Source organism: Triticum aestivum, chromosome 1A (assembly GCF_018294505.1).
Source record: "Triticum aestivum cultivar Chinese Spring chromosome 1A, IWGSC CS RefSeq v2.1, whole genome shotgun sequence".
Taxonomy (NCBI): Eukaryota; Viridiplantae; Streptophyta; class Magnoliopsida; order Poales; family Poaceae; genus Triticum; species Triticum aestivum.
Genome location: NC_057794.1, coordinates 1,424,061 through 1,432,540, shown reverse-complemented (window position 1 = coordinate 1,432,540; position 8,480 = coordinate 1,424,061).

Genomic DNA, 8,480 nt, shown 5'->3' with positions numbered 1-8,480 from the left:
TCGTGATCCAAAACACCGATGATCCTAGCGCCGAACGGACGGCACCTCCGCGTTCAACACACGTACGGAGCAGCAACGTCTCCTCCTTCTTGATCCAGCAAGGGGGGAGGAGAGGTTGATGGAGATCCAGCAGCACGACGGGGTGGTGGTGGAAGTAGCGGGATTCCAAAAGGGCTTCGCCGAGCGCTGCGGGAGGAGGGAGATATGTCATGGGAGGGAGAGGGAGGCGCCAGGGCTTAGGTATTGTTGCCCTCCGTTCCCCCCACTATATATAGGGCCAAGGGAGAGGGGGAGACGCAGCCTTGGCCCTTCCTCCAAGGAAGGGTGCAGCCAAGGGGGAGGAGTCCATCCTCCCCAAGGCACCTCGGAGGTGCCTTCCCCTTTTAGGACTCTCCCCTCCTCTTGTCCCTTTGGCGCATGGGCCTCTAGGGGCTGGTGCCCTTGGCCCATGTAGGCCAAGGTGCACCCTCTACAGCCCATGCGGCCCCCGGGGCAGGTGGCCCCACCCGGTGGACCCCCGGGACCCTTCCGGTGGTCCCGGTATAATACCGGTGACCCCGAAACTTGTCCCGATGGCCGAAATAGCACTTCCTATATATAATTCTTTACCTCCGGACCATTCCGGAACTCCTCGTGACGTCCGGATCTCATCCGGGACTCCGAACAACTTTCGGGTTACCGCATACTAATATCTCTATAACCCTAGCGTCACCGAACCTTAAGTGTGTAGACCCTACGGGTTCGGGAGACATGCAGACATGACCGAGATGACTCTCCGGTCAATAACCAACAGCGGAATCTGGATACCCATGTTGGCTCCCACATGTTCCACGATGATCTCATCGGATGAACCACGATGTCAAGGACTTAATCAATCACGTATACAATTCCCTTTGTCTAGTGGTACGATACTTGCCCGAGATTCGATCGTCGGTATCCCGATACCTTGTTCAATCTCGTTACCGGCAAGTCTCTTTACTCGTTCCGTAACACATCATCCTGTGATCAACTCCTTGATCACCTTGTGCACATTATGATGATGTCCTACCGAGTGGGCCCAGAGATACCTCTCTGTCACACGGAGTGACAAATCCCAGTCTCGATTCGTGCCAACCCAACAGACACTTTCGGAGATACCCGTAGTGTACCTTTATAGCCACCCAGTTACGTTGTGACGTTTGGCACACCCAAAGCACTCCTACGGTATCCGGGAGTTGCACAATCTCATGGTCTAAGGAAATGATACTTGACATTAGAAAAGCTTTAGCATACGAACTACACGATCTAGTGCTATGCTTAGGATTGGGTCTTGTCCATCACATCATTCTCCTAATGATGTGATCCCGTTATCAACGACATCCAATGTCCATGGTCAGGAAACCGTAACCATCTATTGATCAACGAGCTAGTCAACTAGAGGCTTACTAGGGACATGGTGTTGTCTATGTATCCACACATGTATCTGAGTTTCCTATCAATACAATTCTAGCATGGATAATAAACGATTATCATGAACAAGGAAATATAATAATAACTAATTTATTATTGCCTCTAGGGCATATTTCCAACATTACCGCTCCATCTGCCTCCCTCTGCCTCCCTCCTCATTCCATTGCCGCTCCATCTTCCTCTGCCTCCCTCTGCCTCCACCATCAAGCAACTCCCCTCTGCCTCCACCATCGCTGGCAAGGAGGGCAATGGCAGAGGAATCGTGGAGCAACTCCCCTCCGTCTGCCAAGAGAATGGCGGAGGCATCGTTGAGCAACTCCCCTCCGTCTGCCAAGCATCACCAAGGTGAGGCGTCTGGCAAGGAGCCGCTGGTGGTCGACGACGATGTTCCGATCCCCGGGCAGAAGCAGGACTACACCATGCCACTCATGGTTGATATCCACCTGAAGGAGAAGCTGGATGTCGTATGCACCAGCAATCCAGACGAAGCCGACAAGAGGATCCGCGAGATTAGGAGGAGGCTCGGCGGCATGCTTTCTCGGTCGATCGGCGTTGATGTCGAGTATACGAGGGAAGACGAACCTCCGCAAATGGCTGCAGTTCTACAGTTATGTGTGGAGGATCTCGTCCTGGTATACCACATCACCGCGGCAACCAAATGGTAAAAACATCCAGTTCTGAAGTTTCTGAAGTTCTGACGTTTCTGTCTAATTAGTAGTTTCTGAAGTTTTTGAAGTAGACGCAATAGTTCTGTAGTTCTGAAGTAGATGCAATACTAGTTCTGAAGTTCTGAAGTTTCTGTCTAATTAGTAGTTTCTGTAGTTTCTGAAGTAGATGCAATAGTTCTGAAGTTCTGAAGTAGATGCAATACTAGTTCTGAAGTTCTGAAGTTTCTGTCTAATTAGTAGTTTCTGAAGTTTCTGAAGTTTCTCAAGTAGATGCAATAGTTCTGAAGTTCTGAAGTAGATGTAATACTAGTTCTGAAGTTCTGGAGTAGATGCAATACTAGTTCTGAATTTTATGTCTAATTAGTAGTTTCTGAAGTTTTTGAAGTAGATGAATTTGATGCACCAGATTAATTTGATGCAGGCCCAAGGAACTCCGCCCGCTCGTGCAGGAGAAGAAGATGTACACCTTTGTTGGCTTCTCCATTGGAGGTGACAAGGAGAAGCTGAAATTGTCTGGTTTGGAGATCAACCCCAACAAGTACGTCGACATGCAGCGCAAATGGAGAGTTCCAAACAATGGAAAGAAGTGGCAGGCTTTGGCTGAGTTTGCAGCCAACCTCATCCACCCATCGTACAAGGAAATGAAGCAGAAGATCAACAAGAAATTGGACCACAAACTATGGGGGGACAGCCCACTGCCAAACAACCTCATCGAGTACGCAGCAAAAGATGCGTACGTCACCTACAAGGCATGGAAAAAAATCGAAATCGTCAAAGAAGGTTTGAAGTACTAGCAAGAGGCGGAGGATCGTTGGGATGACCCCTACTACTGGGGATATTGAGTTGTTTGTGGTATTATGTGTCTCAGTTTGCAGTTATGTGGTTGAACAAGTTTGCTTTTGTAATGATGAACAAGTTTGCTTTTGTTATGTAGTTATGTGATTGTTATGATGCAGGTGCAGAACACTTATGGTTGTGATGTGATGCAAAATCCTTCAACTTTTGGTGATCATTTAGTTCAAGTTTTGGTCAGATCATACAGAATGTTGTCTAGAAGTTTTTGTGATCATTTAGTAGTTTTTTTATACAGAAGCCTTTCACTATAACTGAAAAAGCTGAAGTTCTCAGCATGAAGAATCACACAACACAGCACCTACATTATGATGATACACTATCAACTACAGACCTGAATGCATCCAATTCGGCCTTTCCCAAGCAGTGATGGTAACTGAAAGTATAACAACTAAAAACGCAGCTCTACTATATGTGTCCAATAGTGCCATCATAACAGAACTTTGAAAAGTCCTATATTATACAGTAGCAAGCATCACAAGTTTCAGATGGTTTTCTAGCAAGTATTTTCCAGAAAAGTGGATTGGTGGCACAAAATTGCTACACCCAGTCGATCTACCTAGCATTATCAGCATGGATACCATTGAGACGTGAACAGAAACTGGGGTACCTGCGCTGTCCTGCGGTGGTTGAGGAGATGGATCCGGCCAATCCCGTTCGGGGGGCGCGGGGGTGGAGTCGCCAACGGCATGCAAGGGCTGCGGACAGAGGGGGGCGAGTGGGGGATCTGGCGATGGAGGGAGGGAGGCCACAGTTCGAGGGGAATAGGTGGAGTGGGGGAGGGTTCTAATGGCCTACTTCGGATGGGCCTAATTCGGATGGGCCGTCTCGTTGTCTGCGCCTGAGGCATGCATGCATGGGAATGGCGGCGACGTGGGTTTGCATGCGCGGGTGGCGGACGTGAACTTTATATATCCGAACTATGTTATGATTTCTACCCAAAAACAAGCTCATGTGCGACGCACGCCTCTCGCATCGGCTCTCCGCCACTTCCTGCACCACTCCCTCCCTCTCAGATCTCATCCAAAACAACTGCTATGACGCGACGCTCCCAGAGCTAGGGTATGATGACGACGCGCGAGCAGCATATGTGGGTTGTCGCTGCCGGCGACGAAGTGCTGATGGGGAGGCTTCAGGAACTCAACGGCTGGTTCCCGGCGGCGAAGGCCCTCAACGACGCGTCGGAAATGGTGAGAGACAAGCTCAGGGGAGAAGAAATCCTCCGCTGCTTCCCCAACTACGAGCGCCAGCCGGTGATGGGGGTGCTCCTCTGGGTGATGCTGGAGGCGGAGTCTCTGGATCCAGAGCAGAGGGAGAAGTGGAAGGTGTTCCGCTCCCTCCGCTACCGCCTGATCCAGCCGCGGGCGCCGCCGCCAGCGTAGCCACAGGCGCCACCGCAGGCGGTGGTGATGGGGATTCCGTCTCCTGGATCCAGATGGCTCCCAATCTAAATGGAGGAGGACGAAGTGCTAGCTGTGACTCCAAGACGCAGGGCCAGGACGCCAGCGACTCCAACCACGCTTCCCCGCCGCTCCCCTTGCTTCCCGAGGCGCTCGCCTTGCCTCCTTGCCCTCTCCCACCGCCAGTAGGACGCTCACCGGCTGGTAGCCGTTTCTGGTTAATGGCCTGTGTTGGCCTTTTGGTGGGTTGTTTTTCATGTTGGTTGTGGGTTCTGTTCCGTTCTGTAATGTCTAGTACTTTGTTATGATTTCTACCCGTCTATTTGATATGTCGTTGGTTAACTGGAAATTGTTTTTCGACGTTGTATGGTTTTGTAGGCATTGTATGGTTTTGTAGGCTATAATGATTACACACACATGTAGATGAAAGGCACGAAAAAATAGTTTCAACAAAGACAACATAAATGATTTTTTACAAGTTTTATAGATGGAAACTTCTTTAGATGCAATGCCATCTCACAAACAACTCAGAAACAACTTTACGATTGGTCATAAAACACATGCATTGTTGTTCAACGAACTGTCTCATGAATAAATTGTACCATAAGTGCGAACATAGTGTGAAACTGAAAAAAATGTTTGTTTGCAACAAAATAATCCTGGTTTGAAGCTTAAACTGGTCTTGTAGTCCTAGGTGCTAGTACTTTATTACAAGTTTTAGAGTGGTTGGGCTTTTTTAGAATTGTTTTCGACTCTGAAAACAATTGAGCCTACTCCATATGGTCTTCTGCACTGCCAAAATCCAGTGATCTCTTGCGTTGCGTCGTTGGAGATTGCGTCGGGCTTGGCGACGACCCATGTGCTTCAATCTTTTTCTCTTTAACATCAATGTAACCATACAACTGAAGTTGTTCTTGGTCTTTCTCCGCCAACTCTCTAGCAAGACCCTCCATTTCTTGGATTCTCACTTCCTGTAGAAAACCATAGGAATTGTATTAGGAAGAAATCAAAAAAGACGTAGCCATAAACTAGATGCATGTAACATTTAAAATTTAAACCTCTGGATCAATGTCATCCTCGGGAAAACAACCCGTAGTTCTATTGTACACAATGTACAGGTGACATGTCTTGCTGCCATTCAGATCAGAAAGCATTTTTTCTACATCATATGGTCCTGCAATCAAGAACATTCCTTCTGGCAGCTTCCACGCGGACCCGGCAAAGAAGTAGTACAGTTCTGCTCCCATTTTGCAACCAAAAGAATCTCTTATTTCACTCATAATGAGATCGTAGGTCACTTTGGCGGGTTCGAAAATTTTGACTTCTGCCGGGTGTTCATCAAAGTATGCTCTCGGGACATGTGACATCTCATCATCCCTACTAAAAAAAATTCCATGAGCAGCACCTAGTATCTCACATCAGAGTTAATACATTCAATGAGTAAAGGGGCAAACATAATTTTGTATGTGCATAGCAACATTGCGGCGTTGTTACCTGCTTTTGTGGAATGTATCCTTCATGTGGAGTGACTGGGGATTGTGCCATCTCAAACCTTCTCACCTTGTTATGTGGAATGTATCCTTCATGTGGTGTGACTGGGGACTCTGCCATCACAGGTTTCTTATTCTGCGTATGAAACGTCGACAGTGGGTTTACACACAAGTTTTGAAAGGTCATACCATATCTTGGGTATGCATCGTTGCGAGGTACTTACAAGGGGAGAATTGACAATATGTTGTTGGGGTGGACTGATGTGGCATTGAACGGGTGACTCTATCGCAATGTCTCGAGTGAATGGCGTGGTGTGACTGGGGACTCTGCCATCACAGGTTTCTTATTCTGCGTATGAAACGTCGACAGTGGGTTTACACACAAGTTTTGAAAGGTCATACCATATCTTGGGTATGCATCGTTGCGAGGTACTTACAAGGGGAGAATTGACGATATGTTGTTGGGGTGGACTGATGTGGCATTGAACGGGTGACTCTATTGCAATGTCTCGAGTGAATGGCGACTGTGCCGTCTCATGATGCTTAGCCTACATACAATCGCCGACATAAGGTTGCCACAAATTGAAGATGTTTATATCATAGAATACGTAGGTCCTTAATATATAGAATCGGTGCGAGATACTTACAGGGGGAGAATAATTGAAGACATGTTGTCGGGTGGCCGTGAAAGCGCACGGTCTTCTAACATATGTCCTTCCAAGCGGACCTTCTCCAGCATGGCCTTATAATCCATGTCCGGCCGCTCATGTAGCATCTTACTGTCCATATCCGCACGTGCCTGCAACACATAGGCATCCATCCTGACTCGCTCTGTCTGTATAATACTGTCCACAAGCTTCCGGTCCTTCTGCAATGTTTGATGCATTTCCTTGTAGCCTAAGACAAACTTTTTTTCCATGTACTCACAGTCCCTCTTATACTTTTCTTCAATCTCAAGACGCATCTTCGCCATCTTATGGGAAAACTCCTCACGCTCCTCCTTTATCATCCTGTCCACGTATGAACATTCTTTTTTCAGTTTCTTATCTATCTCAGCGCGATCCTTTTGCACCTTCAAGTCGATCTCCCGACGCGCTTCATGCAAAGACTTGTCGTACTCCGCACGGTTGTTATGCGCCTCTGAGACCATGGTCCCTACAGCAACACATATACCCATAGTATGAAAACTGTATCCACACCCTCATCCAACTAATTCGAAACAATACGACCGTGAAAAAATATTCATAATCAGTTCATACGATCAACTAGTACAAACTATCAATCAAAAAGCTCTTGCATGACATCATGTACTCGAATCACACCAGAACTACTCAACTATGGCAAAAGCTGGATTTTCTAATCTCTTCGGAAATTACTTGTTGGTCGAATCAATGGAAAAAATAATCAGCACTGCAATCGAAGATGAGAGAAGCCGTGGAGGAGACCTTTTTAATCCGACGTCGGCGTGGTCGCTTGAGAAGCGATGGCGCAATCCCGGCGATGGCTATGTGAGGAGAAACAAGGTAGATGGGGGTGGTTAGGATAGGGTAGATATGCGGTCGAATGGGAAGGTATATATCCGTGATTGTAGGGTTAATTAGTTATTTTGAAGTAATGCGCTTCGATGCAAGTTTTTTTTAACGAGCGCGATCTTTTCGGGGCTTTGAAAACATGTGCACTGACCGCGGGTCGAACCACATATCACACAAGCCCGAGCCATCACCGTGCCCGTGCCAACCCGCCGCCCACCATTCTAACTTATTGTTCTCTAAAAAAGGAAGAGCAATAAATTCAGTCCAAGAATTTCCAGATATAATTGTCAACCCATTTTCATTCGTAATTACGAGATATGTTTGGCGCAATTAGTGGCTAACTGGGCTCTTTTTTTTTGAGGAATAGTGGCAACTTGGTTTGATACATGCCAAACGTTACGTTCAGATTAGTTGCATTATTTCGTTCATTTTTTACCAAAAAATCTATACAAAGTGTTAATTGGACAATGTAAACAATGTGGCACGAAGGTTGTCGGCCCAGCCAGTGGATGGAATGGATGGTACATGTACACACAAGTATGATCTCTGACACGCGCATTTCGGGTCCCTGTACATGTACATGTAAACCAACCCAACATTGATCCGGTTCAGTGGATGCATGCATGCTCTATGTGGCACGAAGTATGTCGGCCGAGCCAGTCGACGGACCAGATCGATGCTATAGGAGGGACTCCATTGTAGACCAACGCTCCATCAATGTCCGGTGTGTGTGCTACGTCCACCGTAAGACAAACATAGTTCCATCAACCCTAAAACCCTTAAACCCTAAACCCTGATAACCCTAAACCCCCCCCCCCTCCCACTAAACCATAAAAACATTCAAATTTTTGCCCCACATGGAAACCATTATGCATGCATTCTCTATGTGGTCATGGGATGCCATGAAAGATTTTTGGGATTATACACGCAAGTACGATCTCTGACACGCGCATTTCCGGCCTAGCATGTCAACACCCCGAAAGCACTAGCTGGGTTCCTCACCTGTATGAAACCAACCAAACATCGATCCGGTCCAGTGGATGGATGCATGCTCTATGTGGCACGAAGTTTGTCGGCCGAGCCAGTCAA